The 18,725-nt window shown below is 40.3% G+C and overlaps 1 protein-coding gene across 1 annotated transcript in view; it reads right to left on the reverse strand.

The window, feature by feature from the left end:
* Positions 1 to 262: 262 nt before the first annotated feature.
* IFI44 (interferon induced protein 44) overlaps positions 263 to 18,725 on the reverse strand; it is a 37,507-nt gene continuing 19,044 nt past the window's right edge. Inside the window, exons 9-12 of the transcript XR_005834128.1 lie at positions 14,521 to 14,582; positions 14,260 to 14,437; positions 927 to 1,050; positions 263 to 785 (exon numbers count right to left, since the gene is read on the reverse strand). The gene's annotated coding sequence lies outside the window, so the exon portion shown is untranslated. The remainder of the gene's footprint in view (positions 786 to 926; positions 1,051 to 14,259; positions 14,438 to 14,520; positions 14,583 to 18,725) is intronic.

Raw genomic sequence — 18,725 nt, forward strand, 5'->3', positions numbered from 1 at the left:
GGGTGCTGGCGATGTAGCCCCGCTTATCTACTATTTTTCATCCGGACAAATGCCCCCTTAACTGTTGGGTGCCCTCATCTCTCTGTATTTTTAAAGCCCCTTTCTATTGGTAAACAATTATTTATCAGGTTAAGTCAGCTAAGGTTCATTCTAGTATATAGTTAGGCAGATTCTATAGAATCTCTGAAATGTTGGTAGTGTTCCTGCGGTCAGTGTTATGGTTTATCATTATGAGAATAAAAGAATCTTTAGAAAGACAAAACAATGTGCAACAGCTTTTATTTCCTCCCACCGTCACTTCGCCCCACCCCAAGTTCAGATTGTTTTCGATGACTTGCTGCACACCAGCAGACCCCAAGGCTCTCTCCAATACCTGCTAAGCCATCTTTGTGTACTTTACCAGCAAACATGTCATTTGGAAAGGCAAATACCAATTTACATGAGGCAGGACCTTGTACATCTCTCACATTCCTTTTTCTCTCTGACAGGCAAGACATGGTAGTTCTCATTTTCGAATCCTTATTAAAAAGTGTGATCCTGGTTTTTTAGAAGGCTCATTAGCACCATTGCTTTGTGATGGACTGCACGTCTTTAAAAGAAAGACAGATTGCACGGGTGCACAGCACACCAGCCATAATGAAAGACAAGTGCAACCCCACAAGCCTCAGAATTTAAATCTTCATTTGCTTTGGTGAAAAATGATGGCCGTGACCATGGACATGTGAAAATACAGCTACGTCTTTGTCTTCCCAGTCATAGGAATGCACCACTATTGCCTGCATGACCTTCAGGGGAAGTAAAAGAGAATGCAGTTAGCCATGTACTGCTTTGCAACTAGGGTACCGAGGCCAGACAAGAAGCATGCTCAGTAGATGGGCATTAGCAGTGGGTTAAGAATGTACACAGCAGTAAACTCAGAGATTTACCATCTCATCAGTAGTGAAGCACTGGTCTCTTGGGTGATAGTGTCAAAGGCATTTAATTCTATCTGGTCTTCGATTTCCCATTCCAAAAAGATTAGTCATATGGTATCTTTATCTTGGTCACAAGCTGCCAAAAATGTAGTTAAATGAATAATTATTTTTTCAAAATAAAGGAAAGCATGGAAACAATCTTATCAACAATAAAACAATATTAGTAGTTCCAATCCTGCGGAAAATGAAGCAAAATGCTGCTATAGAGTGAGTGACTATTCTAGAGCTCCTTTTGATTTTTTAAATAAATGCCTTTTTCCACCTCTAATGAGCTCCACGTGTATATTTCCCATTCTTAGGGTATTCACAGAGGAGGTCGCCCTGGAATAGGGAGCCACCAGTCCTGTGGTCCTAAGACCTTCCTTTACCTCAGAGCCTACAACTTACTCACTAGGTGACATGCATGAATCAGTCAACCTTACTGAGCCACAGGCCTTACCTGCCTCGTGGCGTTGCTATTTCTAAAGAAAAAATCACTATATAAATATATTTCTCAAAAAAGAAATTAAAAAAATACCTTGAGACAAACAAAAATGGAAACATAATATACCAAAATTTATGGGAAGTAGCAAAAGTAGTTCTAAGAAGAAAGTTTGTAGCACTATATGCCTACCTCAGAAACAAAAAAAAAGTTTCAAATAAACAACCTAACTTCATACCTCAAGAAACTAGTAAAAGAACAAAACTCAAAGTTAGAAGAAAGGAAATAACAAAGATTAGAGCAGAAATAAATGAAAAAGAGACTAAAAAGACAGTAAATAAAATCAATGATATAAGAGCTAGTTCTTTGCAAAGATAAACAAAATTGATAAGAGTTTGCCTAGATTCACCATGAAAAAAAGAAATGACCCAACTAAATAACATCAGAAATGAAAGAGAAGATATGACAACTGATACATCAGAAATACAAAAGATTGTAAGAGACTACTATAAATAATTATATAGCAACAGTTTGGACAACCTAGATGAAATGATGAATTCCTAGAAACGTAGAAGTACCACGACTGAACTATGATGGAATAGAAAATCTGAACAGACCAATTACTAACAAGGAGACTGAAATCAGCAATCAAAAACCTCCCAGCAACAACAGCAAAAAGTCCAGGACCAGACAGCTTTACTGATGAATTCTACAAATCATTTAAGGAAGAATTAATTCAAATTCTTCCCAAACTCTTCCAAAAAGGGGGGAGAACTCTTACGAACTCATTTTATGAGGCCAGCGTTATCCTGATACCAAAACCAGACAAGGATACCACAAAAAGGAAACTTACAGGCCAATATCCCTGATGAACACAAGCATAGTCTTCAGCAAAATATTAGGAAACTAAATTCCACAATATTAAAAGATCGTATACCATTATCAAGTGGGACTTATTTCAGGTATGCAAGGATGGTTTAATATCCACAGATCAGTCAATATGATATACCACATTAACAAAATGAAGAATAAAAATCATATGGTCATCTCAATAGATGTAGAAAAAGCATTTGGCAAAATTCAACAACCATTTACGATAATAAATCTCAACTAAGTGGGTATAGAAGGAATGTAGCTTCACATAATAAAGGCCATATATGATAAGTCCAAGCTAACATCATATTCTTTGGGGAAAAGCTGAAAGCTTTCATCTAAGATCAGGGACATAAAAATGTCCACTCTTGCCACTTTCATTCAACTTAGAATTGGAAGTCCTATGTAGAGAAATTAGGCAAGAAAAAGATACAAAAGAGATCCAAATTGGAAAGAAAGAAGTATAACTGTCAATATTTGCAGATGACAGGATATTATATATAAGCACCCACCCTAACAACTCCATCTTTACTATTGAGTTGATAAACACATTCAATAAAGTTGCAACATACAAAATCAATACACAAAAAATCTGTTGTGTTTCTTTACACTAACAACAAACTATGAGAATGAGGAATTAAGAAAACAATCCTATTTATAGTTGCATCAAAAAGAATAAAATACCTAGTAATAAAGTTAACCAAGGAGGTGAAAGACCTATATACTGAAAACTATAAGACATTAATGCAAGGAATTGAAGAAGACACAAATAAAAGGAAAGATATTCTGTGGTCATGGTTTGGAAGAATTCATATTATTAAAATGTCTATACTGCTTAAAGCTATCTATAGATTAGATGCAATCCCTATCAAAATTCCAACAGCGTTTTTCACAGAAATAGAACAAACAATCCTAAGATTAAGTGTATATGGAACCCCAAAAGACCCCAAACAGCCAAAGCAATCTTGAGAAAGAAGGTGGAGACCTCACACTCCTTGATTTCAAACAATATTACAAAGCTATAATAATTAAAACAGCATGGTACTGGCATAAAAGCAGACACAAGTATCAATGAAACTGAATAAAAAGCTCAGAAATCAACCCATGCATATACAGTCAATTAATTTATGACAAAGGAGCAGGAATATACAATATGAAAAGGACAGTCTCTTCAATAAATGGTGTTGGGGAAATAGACAGTGAAATACAAAGGAATGAAATGCACCACTATCTTATACCATACACAAAAACTAATTTTAAATGGATTAAAGACTTGAATGTAAGACCTAAAACTCTAAAACTCCTGGAAGATAGGTGATAAGCTCCTTGACATAGGTCTTGGCAATGATTTTTTGAATCTGACACCAAAAGTAAAAGCAAGAAAAGCAAAAGTAAACAAATGGGACCACACCAAACCAAAAGCTTCTGCATAGCAGAGAACCATCAACAAAATAAAAAGGCGACCTACTGACTGGAAGAAAATATTTGCAAACCAAATAACTGACAAGAGATTAATATTCAAAATATATAAAAAACTCATACAACTCAAAAGCAAAAAGAAAAAAAATCCAATTAAAAATGGGCAGAAGAATAATAAGCATCTTTCCAAAGAAGACATACCGATGGCCAACTGGTACATGAAAAGATGCGTGATATCATTAATCATCAGGGAAATGCAACTCAACCCACAATGAGCTATCATCTCACGCCTGTCAGAATGGTTATTATCAAAAAGACTAGAAATAACTAGTGTTAGCAAGACTGTGGAGAAAAGAAAACCCTTGTGCACTGTTGGCAGGAATGTAAATTGCTGCAACTACTATGAAAAACAGTATGGAATTTCCTCAAAATATTAAAAATAGAACTACCATATAATCCAGCAGTTCTACTTCTGGATACTTATGTGAAGAAAAGAAAAACACTAATTCAAAAAGATAAATGCATCCCCATGTCCACTGCAGCATTACTTACAATAGGCCAAGATATGGAAAAAACCTCAGTGTCCATTGACGCATGAATGGATAAACTGTGGTATATATATAATGGAATATTGTTCAGCCATAAAAAAGAATGAAATCTTGCCATTTGTGGCAACATGGATGGGCCTCGAGGGCATTATGCTAAGTGAAATAAGTCAAACAAAGACAAATACCAAATGTCTCTCTCAAATGTGGAATCAGGAAAAAAAAAAACTAATCTCATAAATATAGAGAACAGCTTGGTGGTTGCAAGAGGCTAGAGGTGGGGAGGTGAAGAAATGGGTAATTATTTTTTAATTTAAATAAATTGACTAAAAATTTTTTGAAGTTTAAAACACGAAATGAAAAATTACAAGTGGGAGCGCCCGGGTGGCTCAGTTGGTTAAGTGCCTGCCTTCTGCTCCGGTCATGATCTTGGGGTTCTGGGATTGAGCCCCATGTGGGGCTCCCTGCTCAGCGGGCAGTCTGCTTCTCCCTCTCCCTCTGCCCCTCCCCCCACTCATGCTCTCTCTCTCTCACTCTCTGTCAAATAAATAAAATCTTAAAAAAAAAATATAAGTGAAGCCAATTTTCTGTTTATCCCATGGTATTCCCACTTCTTGATCTTTTAAGGAGCCCTAATTTTGTGACACGCTAAAATGGAAACAGGAAAAGCCTCAGTGACTGGAGAAATATTATAAACACGACTGGCATGCAACTCAGAAACAGAGTTTAAACCAACGGTAACAGGATTATCACTTTTTCCCCTACCTCATCAACATCACCAGCCTCCTCCCAGCCAGGTTTAGAATGTGATCTAAGTTTCATGACCCCCCCCCTCATTCTCTCTTGTTTCTAACCTAATTGGATATATTCCTCTTCTAAAAAGTGGACAGTAGAGGCACCTGGCTGGCTCAGTCAGAGGAGCATGTGACTCTTGATCTTGAGGTCGTGAGTTCAAGCCCCATGTTGGGAGTAGGGATTACTAAAAAAATAAAAAATAAAGATAAAAACTTCTAAAAAGTAGACAGTAAATGTCATTTTCTATAGAATTGTGGAATATGGTAGGGTCCTGTGCACTGGCTGAACAGGCTGTGTCTCTCACTCTGTAAGGATTTGGTGAGCACCAACCACGTACGTGGCGCTGTCCTTGTACTTCCGAGGATAAAAAGATGACTCAGACGTGAACCATGCTCTCCAGGAACCTACCATCTAATAGAAGAAGAGCCTTGCCCTACAGGATAACCCAGATACAAACAGGTGACCAAACAAACAGGAGGAATCTGCTGTCAAAGGAGGAAAGTTTGTGTACAGGAAGAGGAGCAAAGACTTCAGCATCAGGCCCCCTGAGAGACCATGAACAAAGTATGGTTCCTTTCGGCAAGTGTGTTCTAGGCGAGAAGAAGGAAAACACCTACAAAATTAAACTTGGGAGAATAGCTGTTCTGCTGCCACAAAACACGAGATGCTTGAAAAGGAAAAATGTACTTCGGACTGGGAGGATACGCTGGAAAAAAAAGAGATGAAAAAGGATGGAAACAGAAGGGGGAATGAACCATGAGAGACTGTGGACTCTGGGAAACAAACTGAGGGCTTCAGAGGGGAGGGGGTGGGGGATTGGGATAGGCCGTGATGGGTATTAAGGAGGGCACATATCGCATGGTGCACTGGGTGTTATATGCAAATAATGAATCATGGAACATTGCATCAACAACTGGGGTTGTACTGTATGGTGACTAATATAACAAAATAAAAATTTAAAAAAAAAAAGAAAAGAAAAAGGATGGAAAGAATGAGCACGTGTTCAGTAACCACAACTTGTAGGGGACCGGCTAGACACTGCACACGCTTCATGGAGGTGGCAGGTCAACAGAACCTGAACCATGGGCAAGATGTCAGAGCAGTGATGGCAGACACAGACATTCCAGAAGGAGGAAGTGATGTGAGCCAACTATGGAGATGAGAAAATCCAGAGGAAGTGGAAGAACATTGAGAAACCTAGACAGGGGCGCATACCAGTGCAGTGGAAAATGGGTTTGTAGGTCGCTCTAACATGACTAGACAGCAAGTTCGGTGACAGAAAAACCATACAATATGTTCAGCAACAAGGATGGTAAAATGGATATTCTTTCTTGTGGGATAGAATCTAACCATGCTCTTTGCATCAAACAAGGGTTTTATAATATCAGCTAACTTACGACTACTTCCATTTCACAGACCATAAAACATCCTGTTATGATAGCAATCATAGCTGTTCACCTTTCTTGTCAGATATGGGACATGTTTGAGAAAAATATGCATGTTTAGACTAATCCCAGCCAGCCAGAACGAAGCTAAAGTGTCATTTTCATAGCCGCACTCAGTCTCAAACACCGGACTCATTTGTAAAGCCACTTTTCCAAAATGAGTGGAAGGATTTATACTCTTTATAAATGACAGATTCTAAAACGCTGCAGTACAGTTCTCCAAACCCAGAGGATCACTCTTGGAAACACCACCCCCTGAGGAAAACATTACTCAATTTGTATTTTCAGAACCAGTTGAAAGCTCAAACGAAATGTAAACAGGAATTTCATGTAACAAACTCTGTGGCATAACGAATACCTGGAAAGACTACAGAGAGCCCCGTCTGCACCTGACAAACGGTCAGAGGTCCACCTGGAAGACGTGACATACTTCCAGGTCACGTGCAAATCTGAGCAGGATCTCAACTAAAACCTTCACCAAGTTTGTCGGGCTTTTATGGACGATGATGGATGGTGGACCAAAAATGCTACTTTGTAAGCCGTAAGTGGTGCTTTCAAGGGACCTGCCTAAAAACGCAAGCACAATACGCCTGGTTAAAGAAGAGAAGATGGGGTAAAGCGCAGAAGGAAGTTGAACTTTGGCTGACCAAAGCTGTGGTTTCTCCATGACACTCTTTGGTGTTTACACTGAGACTAGAAGATGAGGCCCAGCGGGGCCTCTGAGGTTCTTGTGAGACTCTGAGGTCAGCGGGACATGTTTTCTTTGTGTAGAGGCGTCATTTCCAAGCCACACTGCCTCATCTATCCCTGAGCAGACTGTGCTCTTTAGGCTTAAAAGAGCAACCCTTAAATTTACCAGCACTATTGAAACCAAATGGTCTAATCCATTGACAAATGTAAAGCTCTATATTATCAAAGTGTGTTAAGACCTCCAAAAAAACGCATTTTTCCAAGAGAATTTAAGAAAAATATTTAGTAGACTTAAGCCATACATGATTTATTATGAAAATAAATATGAAATAAATAAAATGTGGAAAATATAACTCAAAACATACAATAAAATAAAACATAGGCGATTTCCAGGATTAACTGGGCCTTCGAGACCATCTATGTCAATCTCTTTATTTTTATATGATCAAATTTAAGCACAAAAAGTTAAATAACTTTACCAAGGTCATCCAGTATTTAAGTAACAAAAAGTAAGTGAATTTTAGTTAGTGATCTAACAACATAATTTATGTATTATTTGTATTATTCTTATAGTTACACAAATTAAAACTAAGTAGCATTTATCTCAATTACGCAAAAATCCAAACACTTAAATGACTGTACATAATGAATGGCACTTATAATGTATATCCTATCTCTCCTGAAAGTCACCTTAAAAGATCCTGACTGAATAAATAATCATAGTTGCTGACCTCACTCTATTTTCTTGGGCAATTTTAGAAGCACAAAGTGGGTTGGGACATTATACATATAGAATACAGTCATATTAATGGGACCTAAGAATCAAAACTTTCTAATTTCTTGCCTTTGATATCACTCTAAGAGCTTCCCCAGATTAGCTGCTGCCCCCTCAGGCCGGGCCCAGAATAAACACAGGTAGAGCAGATCTGAGCTTGGCCTTCAAAGCAATGTCAGCTGGATCTGCTGTTTGAAGCAGAACCACCAGTTGCACTCACCCTAGATCTATTTACCCCCCCCCATGACCCACATGGGCACATAGACGGGAGTAAATAATCAGTTAATATCTGAATTTTGGATTGGTTTGTTAAGCAGCAATAACTGATGATACAGGACCTAGTGTCATTTGATTCTTTTTTTTTAAAGATTTTATTTATTTATTTGACAGAGAGAGAGAGACAGCCAGCGAGAGAGGGATCACAAGCAGGGGGAGTGGGAGAGGAAGAAACAGGCTTCCAGTGGAGCTGGGAGCCCGATGCGGGGCTCAATCCCAGGACCCTCGGATCATGACCTGAGCCCAAGGCAGACACTTAATGACTGAGCCACCCAGGCACCCCATGTCATTTGATTCTTAACCTTCAGCTTATAATAGCAACTTTGCCCAGAGTGGTTAGGTAACTTGTTCCCATTCACCTAGTGGAATGGTGGCAGAGCTGAACTCCCTATGCACAATACTTTGTTTTAGAAAATCATAAGCAAAGGAGAACCATGATTCATGCCCTCCCCCCAACACTGTCCACGGGCCTGGAATTAGCTCCACTCCTAATCCACAGCCAACCATCATCCCCAGGATTTCTTACAGGATGCCCTGTAAGCGCTAGAGAAAAGTGCTCCCTCCCACAGTGAAAATTACTCATGCTTTTGCTTTAACTAACAAGATACGGGTGTTCAAACTTCTCATTAGGGAGCATCAAGCCCTTAGCAGAGGAAAAGAAAAGGAAAAAAAGGAAGGAAGGAGGGAAGGAAGGAAAGAAGGAAGGAAGGGGAAGGAGGAAGGAGGGAGAGAGGGAGGGAAGGGGAGGGAAGATGACATGAAGGATACTGACAAGAGATCTGGTAAGTTACCATTTTCCAGCTCTACTGCTTTAATGGCAAGCGAAATGCTGGCCTGACAATAAATCTGGTTGTGCCATGTAATAGAAGGCATCTAGGTGCAAAAGACTGTGTCCATAAGTGAAGAAGGAGGTGGACAGTGTGGGAGATGAGGTGACTGGAATGGTGAGTGGATATTTGGGAGGCAAAGGGAATTCACCTCCTTAGTATATCTCATAACCCATGTGAACATATCTCAGGAAGTTCATAGACTTCAGACACTGTCAACACACACACACACACACACAAATAAACAAAAACAACAATAAAACAGGGTGAAATGTGGATGAAGTATGGGTAAAGGGATTCTGTAAATTCTATGAAGATTGTTCTCTTGAACATATATCAAACCTCAAACAGACACAACTTGTGTTATAGTTCTCTTGAAGTATGATTCTATGCCAAATTTTTCCAAAAGCAATAAACATTCTAAGAAGAATTGTAGTAGCTTTATGTACACTTTTTACAGGAAATAAAATAGAAAGAATAGGATGACCCCATCACACTGTAAAGAAATTGAGTTTAAATGTTTTAGAAACATTCAAGGAAATAACAAAAGCCATATTTTCCCTTTGCTATACGTAAGGAATTCCCATTGAAGTCGATGGGGTTTTACATAAAAATCAATGGCAAATTATGGCCCTTAACGAAAGAGGAAATTATAATGATAGCGCTGCTGGTAGCATCACTATGGTTAAGGCTGAGCAGTCTTTTCCATTATCACTTATCAGGATTTAATAGCTCAGCTGTTTTGAGCCCTACTTGGCTGAAACGTGATATAAAACTCATCAAGCTGGATGTAATTAGTTATTATTATTGTTATTACATAAACAAATATTTTAATCAGTAAAGCATTTTTTAATTATGAAGCTTAAGGAGACTATTTTTTTTCTAGTGACAGGTGCAGGGGTGGGGAAGTAGACAGAAATAAGGACACACGCTTAAAAGAAGGTAAATTGAATGTGGCAAGCCTCTCAGTTGGAATAGCTCGCTTTCCTTTGATTGTGGGTACCGGTGTGGTCTGCTATGAAACTGAATCTCCTGAGGGAAGAAATACTGTTGAAGACTGAGAGGAGCCATTCACCGGCTCCTTCAGTCCATTTTTCTATTATGGCCATAAGCGCAGGTGCAATGCAATTAAATGGGAACACACAACGGGGCTCCTAGAACCTCTCAGCACCAAGCCTTGCTTTTCTGGGAAAAAGTGCATCATCTTTGGCTTACAAATGTTCTATCTTCCCTCAGTCCATAGGTATGTCCACCTTAGATGTGGATGGACCTCAGATCAGAAACAGTTGGCAGGTCCCAAGGAGCGTTTTCAGGATCTGGTGCAAGCATCCTCTTGCTCTCCCAGGTGGGGGTCCCGGAACAAAGGACGGCTGTGTGCTTAGTGCACATCAGGCACAGGTGAGGAAACCACAGCAGCAAAATCTTTTTTTAGTTTTTGTATCCACAATGCCAGAGTTCCCTGGCACTTGGAAAAGCCAGCTCTGACTACCTACATCGGAGACCTTCATTTCCTGAAGAAGAGGGTAGATCGAATGAAGAGAATGTGCGAGGGAAAAGTCAATGGTACTTGTAAAGGTTCTATCGAGTACATTATGTACTTTCCTGCATTGTTTCATTTAACCCTGATGACAAACCTGTGTGTGTTACTTTACACTCAATTTACAGAGAAACACAATGAGATTCAAAGAAATTAAATGATTGTTCCCCGATGGTTCAATTTGTAAGTGACAGCTTCTGTCTCAGGTCTCATGAGGCAAGTTCAGTGCTTGTGCTATTTTCCTTCTTAACCTCCAAACCCATACCTTTATTCTCTTCTCAACACTGTCCACTAAGCTTTCTCCCCTCCTGTTAGAGAAACCTGTCCTGTCAGTTCCACGGACAACCACCCCTGACAGACCCCATAGTCATTGCTCAGTCTCCATCCTTCGTAACGTCTCACCAGAATCCCAAACAACTAACCTCTCTTTCCTTCTTGAAATCCTCTCTGATCTTCATTTCTACAGTAACTGCTCTCATGAGGCAGATGCTCTTCCTACTTTCCCGGAAGCTGCTTCTTGGTGCCCTTTGATGGCTCCTCCTACTCTGCTCAGCCTCTAGAGATCCCAAGGCTCAGTCCTGAGCCCCCCTCTTTTCTTTTTTCTTTTCCCTGCTCACTGCTGCCCTGGGTGATTTCATTTAATCCCATGGCTTTTCTTCCATCACTATCTGAGGCCACACGCCAACCCACCTTCTCAACTGAGCTATGGATACATATAACTACCTACTTGATGACTCCATGCATTTCTAACAACATCCTAGAGGCAACATTCCCAAAATAAACTCTTGCCTCCCTCTCCTTAGGAAAAGACTCTTGCACAATCCTTCTTAGAGTTGTTGAAACCAAAACACGGTGCTTCATCCTATCTTTCTCTTGTTTTCTGTTTGTAACCCATCCACAAATCCTGACGATTCCACGTGGAAATAAGACCTGAAATCTCTACCCACTCTTTCCAGCACTGATGTTACAGGGTTACAAATGACTCCCAACTGGGCACCCACATTCTAGTCCATTTAATATCCAAAGTGATTTAAAAAAAAATACATCAAGTTACTTCCAAGCTTTAAAGCGTCCAAAAGAAATACAATATTAAACACAGAACACACAGGCACACGCTTAAAATCTTCCCACAACCCTAATGAGAAAATCCAAATTTCTTTCTATCTTCTCGCCATGATTTTACTCTCCTCATTCTTTTTCTTTTTTCCACATGCCTCATAATTTCGCACTGCAAACCAGACACACTGGGTCCATTGTGGTCCTGAGCACACCCTACCCCCCACCCCAGCTGGATATCACCTCCAGCACCTTGAGAACTTACTGTTTGCTCTGCCGGGAACACCTTGAGTTTTGCATAATTGGATCCCTCTCATGATTGATTTCTCAGCCTACTGTCACCTTCTTAGAAAGGCATTCCAGAATAAGCTTTGTAATGCTGGTCCTGGTGCACAAGGCTAACATATTTATTATCTGGGCCTTTGCATTAGTCAACTCGGGCTGCCATAACAAAGTACCATAGAGTGGGTGGTTTAAACAACAGAAACTTCTTTTCTCACAGTTCTGGAGGCTGGAAGGCTGAGATCAAGGTGGTAGTAGGTCAGGTTCCAGGGACAGCCTACACCTGGCTTGCAGAGGCTGCCTTCCTGCCGTGTCATCACATGGCTGAGAGAGAGTTCTAGAGTCTCCTTCTCTTCGCCACCAATTCTGGTGAATCAGGGCTCTATACTTATGGCCTCATTTAACTCTAATAACCTTCTTAAATACCCCATCTTTAATATAGTCACATGGGGAGTTAGGGTTTCAACACAAATTTTGAGGACACCCAATTCATCCACAGCAGCCTTTATAGAAAAAGTTTGACACTCCTGGTCTCTACCAAAAAATATCTTCTTTCCACTCTACTATATTGCCCATCTCTCTGACATAAATACTTCACTGGTGTTTAATGTTGCAGAGCACATGCCCATTTTCCATAAAAAGTATTATGTATGTAGAGAGGAGTCAGGTGAGAAATAGCCGTGATGTTGGTTCTAAATCACTAACCAGTTATTTTAATTTTATAACATTCTCGCTTTTGTTTCTCTCTTCAAATTCCACTGTTAAAACAAGAGAAAACAAATTTAAGAATGGCATGAGCATAAATATCTCCTTGATTTTCCTTCTTATGCTTAGTGGAAAATGTGAAAATTAGGAATAATGAGAATCAGAAAGTCCTTCTAGTAGTAGCCCTGAAGGAGCAGAGCAGATCTATGCTGGACTCAGGATGCTTTTCTAAACCACACAGCTTGCTTTCGCACTCTTATTCACTATTTATCACATTTTTAGAAGCCATTTGACAAAATGTAGTTTTTGCCTAAAGTCTGACTATGCGCTAGGTAAAGGAAAGATACAGATAAAAGATAACCCCTAAACAATCGAGGCCTAGCTTTGTCCATCACTAAAGGAAAAGCCCATTAAAATGTAGCAGGCTCATACCATGGAATGACCACAGACAGACATTAGAAGTAACGGCAGCTTGAACGTTTCTCAGAAACCTAGCGTTCAGTGAAAAAATGAGAAATAAAAAAATCAACAAAATAATGCCATTTGTGAAAATTAAGATATAAACACGTACAAAATACGACAGATGTCACCCGTATACATACACTTTCAAGAGTAGATATCAAATACATGCACGTGAATGCCTATGGGGGACACTGGTTTAGAAGTCCAGGAAGAGAGGGGAAAAGTTTTAAAATGAGAGGGTTTTACAATCGGTGATGATGGTGAGCAGACTGTAAGGGGCTCCCATATTTGCACCTGAGGCATAAAGGAAGGGAGGGAGTGAGGGAGGGACAGAGGAAGAAGGAAAAGAAGGGGTTAGAAGGGAAAAAGAGCATGGGGGCATAGGTAAATGATGCTGGTAAATATAATTCTCTTGATCTCATCATTTCATTGAGTTTTTGGTCCTGAGCACCTCAGGACATGTTCGGGGGACCATTCTTGAATGTGAACTAAAGTCACAACAATAGCTCAGAGTGCTAGGATCAGAGAGGCAAATCGTGCCAGCTCAGACAGAAGCATTAGACAAAAAAGTAAGGAGCTGCCAGAATGTCCTTTTCCTTTCCTTGAGCCTCTGAGTCTATCCTGACTTATTTATGCCATCTACTGGTCCTTTCAATTAATGGCCTTTGCAAAACTCTCACTTGCTGCTGGACGAGGACAACTGTGTAGTCCCTTGAGAGCCGATACTGAGATCTTTTCACTCAAATACTACATTTCCCGCCAAAGATACCCTCCCTGAAACGGCCTCTTGCTGTTGTCTTAGTACGTTCCGCCTTAACCATTCTCTATGTCAGTGAAACCCCGCAATTTAAGGCCTTTGTTAGAAGTACTCTCTCGGGAAAAAACAGGGGGCTCTTTTTTGATAGAGGCGAGAAAACCATTTCTCAAATTTGCCATACACCTCAGGTTTGATTTTCTTTTGTTTGGAAACTTCCCTTGGTATGGGGTATCCTATGTCCACCTGAAATTCATTTCTAACACTTTTCCATTTGCATTAAAAAGATTTGCCTAAATCTTCGGGATAGATTTCTGGTTGGGTTTTCTTTTTCTTTTTTTTTTTTTTCACTTTAGTGTAAATCTCTGAACTACGACAGTCTTACAGCTGGATGTGTACTATTGTATGCCCTTATTATCTTACCGCCATTTTGCAGGTCTTTCTTTTTTTCATTTTTGCCTTTATCAGGCTGGTCCCTGGCTCAACTCATGAAGAAAAGATCCAGGTCAGTATTTTTAGTGTTGCTTCGGCCAGACAACGGGTCACTCGCCTCCATACTGATGGTCCCCGTGCACGTGTGCAGGAATCTAGGGTCTCATACCTGCGCATAAATAGAAGCCATTCGTTGACAAATGTAAATTTTCAATAATGACAAAACAAAAATTATGTCTCACTCCACATTACCTTCTTCACGGTACAGCGCATCACATCGAATGATTCCTCATTCATGTTTCATGCCTGTTACTCTGAAGAAGGAGAAAAATCAAGCAAGTTATTTCTGGAGCCAACACTGCGAATAACCACGAAACTAACAAGCCATCTTCTCTTCCTTGATGACGTGGCTATTAAGCAGCCGAAGTCGATTCCAGGAACAGATTGTCATCGGAGTATTTAGCCGGAATTCCCTATGACCATAATGCCTTCACTCCAGAGAAAGAGTACTGAGTCTCCCCAGGGGATCCTGAAAATCAGGGAGGACTTGAGACCCTAAGAGAGAGATCAGAATAGCCATAGGTCCAATGCACCCACCACCGGTGTTCGTACAGCCTGTGATGGAAGAAAGGGGACTTTTTAAAATATTTTGCTTATTTTTTTAAGTTTTTATTTAAATTCCAGTTAGTTAAGATACGGTGTAATATCAGTTTCAGGTGTCCAGTCTAGTGAGTCAACACGTCCATACAGCACCCGGTGCTCATCACCCAAGTGCTCTCCTTAATCCTCATCACCCATTTTTTTTAGATTTTAAGCGGTGAAAAGAAAGATATCAGAAGAAAATAGTAACTCATGATGCATGAAAATGAGATGAAATTTATTTAAATGTCAGTGTCCGGAGATAAAATTGTGTTGGAACACAGCCATTCTCATTATTTACTTCTTGTCTCTGGCTGTGCTCCTGCGACAACAGCAGAGCGGACTAGCTGCGACAGACGAGATGACCGAAAACACTGAAAATACTGACTAACCAGCCTCGACAGAAGAAGTTTGCTGACTCCTGCCCTAAAGTCACTCTGGTGAGAGGGTGAGGTGCTATGATACCTTTGGTGGTCTCTACAGCCTGAGACACCCAGGAACCATTTCCAGGAAAAAAAACAAAAACAAAAACAAACCATGAGAACCGATGCAGCCAGCCCCTCACTTCCCAAAATTCATTGTTCTTTCATCTTCATACATTTCATCCTTTCTTCATCAGACGCTGATCTCAAGACTCCTGGGTTTCTTTTATTGTTGTTTTCATGATGGGTTAGTTCACTTTGAACTACACACACGTAAAAGAGAAGGGCTTGGACTGGAAATTTCCCCTCGTGAGGGTCTCAGGAGGCTAATTCTGAACAAAGAGTTGGGAAGCTCCAGGTATTTCCGCAGAAAACAAGCTGAGATTCTTCAGAGTAGGGTCCTTACTCATTCTACAGGCTATTATGAGGGCAAAAGCCAACTAGAAAAACGGCTTCACTTCTCTGTGGTTCCCTTTTCTTCAGGACCTTGCCGGTGAAGTCAGGAGGCCCTAGGTATCTCTGAACTCCTAGCCAGGTGAGATTACAACAAGCCTCTTCTATTTAGATTTTGACCTTCAAACCTGTTCTTCTGCAGGTGCCTCAAGGGGCAAAAGTTGCAAGGAAGCGGAGTTTACCTCTCGGTGTTCTTTTTTTCTTTCTTTTTTCTGGTTGCTTGGTTCCCTTCCAGTGCTTTTATCTTTTTTTTCCAGTGCTTTTATATAGCCGTTTTTATTTATTGTTGTTTTTTTTTTTTTTACTGTATCCAATGTTTATTGTTTGTTTCCAGGCAGGAAGTTTGCCAGGCAGGAAGTTTGCTCTGATACAAGCTACTCCCTTAAAACCAGAAGTGGCACTTTTTTTTTTTTAATCTCTTTTTAAAAGTAAATAATAGTTTCAAGACTTTTGCTACTAGGATTGCCAAATGATAAAGCTGTCTGCTTCATTCCAAGCAAAAGTGACCTTAGACTGGAAATCCTGAGGGATGTCTTTACGATATAAAGTATATTCTATTTTCACTGAGTGTCAAAGGGATTCACTTTGTGATAGTAGAGATAATACAATTATGTGACACAGAAGAGTCCAAACTATGACCTACGTGAGAATGGAATTTGGTCCCAAGGAGATCTTTGGCAGGTGAAATGCCACTGAGAGAGTATGAAGCTGTGATGACTACGCATGTCTGAAATGCCATTGGATACCCTTTTCTGTCCCTTTTATTACATTTCCATGCAGATACTGAGCTCTATGACAAAGTACTCAGAACCCAATTACTTCTATCTCTCTTCACCATTGCTTGCTGCTTCTCAGTAACCACAGAATGCTTATTTTCCCAAATTATGGAAGTAGAAGGCTTCGATGCCATGATAATTTCTTAAAAGCAGGCCTTGCTGTAAGGTAAGTCCTAGGCAGTGCCGTGTTTTCAACTGCATTTCCCTGATGACTGCAGGTGTTGGTCATCCTTTGTGATGGGTTGTGATGTAATGGGACTTTTTTTTTTTTTAAAGATTTTATTTATTTATTCGACAGAGAGAGAGAGACAGCCAGCGAGAGAGGGAACACAAGCAGGGGGAGTGGGAGAGGAAGAAGCAGGCTCAGAGCGGAGGAGCCTGATGTGGGGCTCGATCCCATAACGCTGGGATCACGCCCTGAGCTGAAGGCAGATGCTTTAACCGCTGTGCCACCCAGGCACCCCTGTAATGGGACTTTTAGATTCTTCAGAGTAGGGTTACCTACTCTGAGTAGGGTACCTCATCAAATCCTTTGCCCATTTAAAATCTTTTTATCTTTGAGTAAGCATTCTTTATATGCTCTGGATGAGCTCCTTGCTTATTTTTTTGGCTATCGGCTCTTTGTTGACATAGATATTTCAAAAAGAAAACATTTTTAATTTGATGTAGTCCATTTTTCTTATTCTTTTTTTTAAAGATTTTATTTATTTATTTGCCAGAGAGAGAGAGCACAAGCGGGGTGAGTGGCAGAGGGAGATAAAGGAGCAGGCTCCCAGCTAAGCAAGGAGCCCAAAGTGGGACTTGATCCCAGGACCCTGGGATCACGAACTGAACCCAAGGCAGACGCTTAATTGAGCCACCCAGGCGCCCCGATCTAGTCCATTTTTCAATTTTTGTTTCATGACGGGTGTGTGTCCTGTTTAGGAAATCTTTGTCTAATCCGGTATCATAAAGATTTTCATTAAGCTTTCTTAAATAACTTGAGCTCTTACATTTAACTTTATGGCTCATTTGGGGTTAACTTTCATATGTGGGGTGGGGTAAGGGTTGGAGTTTCTTTCTTCCCTCTGCATTTGTTTATCTATTTGTTCCAGCACTATTTTTGAAAAGGCCATCTCTTCCTGCTGAATGACTTTGGAACTTTGATTGAAAATCCACTGAACGTTTAAGCGCGAGTGCACTTTCTGGTGCGTTGCTGCAGCGCCTGCTAGGAAGCACCGCGTTAGAACAGCAGGTCGCCCATTTGAGCCGCGGTGGAGCTCCTTGGAATGGGTCATTTTTAGGAAGAGCTCTGAGATGTAGGCAGTTTTCACTGGTGACTTATACAACCAAGGTGCTACCTGATTCTCCACCTGTTTGCATATCCAGACACTTTTTGGCAGGCATCTGGGGAGAATGAAGTAAACAACATATTTCTTTAGCTATTTTAAGCGTAGTTTGGCTGTCCTTCATCTTTGATTTTGGTGAGGGGATTTGATCACTCTGAAGTGTCATATAAATTAATAAATGACAATTGAAAAGAGTGCACGGTTTACAATCAGCCCTTGTGAGTCTTTGTCTTATAAACCTGTATATTATTCTAAATTTTTGCAATGTATTTATAATAACTGGCATTAAGGGAAAACAACAATAATAAATGTTGTGCAGGGAAAATAACAGTTAATGTGTTGTCGTTTTACGACTGATACTGGCTCTTAATGCAACTGATTCATTTTGTGACTAATGGCAAAAAAGAGAAAACATGAAATTAGCAGCTGAACAGAGCCCCCTAGCCAGCATCCTGATGAATGATCACTGCTGGTGCTCCCAGGGCAGACGTGTTCCCAGCCTCTTGGTCCTCGCTCCCCCTGATCTGCCTGTCCCTTCCTATCCTCTCGGGCTGTCACTCTCCTGCCCTCCCCACTTCCCAGGCCTCACTGTGGATTATAAGCTTGTCTCTTCCTGTCCACACAGACTCACCAGCCTGGAGTAATGAAATGATATTCTCACTTCTCTGGACATACAGTCTCGTCATTTGAGCCTACAAATGACACACCAGGACCAATTACAGATCCTTGGCACAACATTTGGTAATTTTAAATGATCTATGAAACCGAATAAACATGGATTGATTTTTAGGTCCTACTTTGATTCTACTCAGCTGCAAATTGTGATAAAACTTGTTTTG

The sequence above is a fragment of the Ursus maritimus genome, unplaced genomic scaffold, assembly GCF_017311325.1.
Source record: "Ursus maritimus isolate PB19 unplaced genomic scaffold, ASM1731132v1 scaffold_12, whole genome shotgun sequence".
NCBI lineage: Eukaryota > Metazoa > Chordata > Mammalia > Carnivora > Ursidae > Ursus > Ursus maritimus.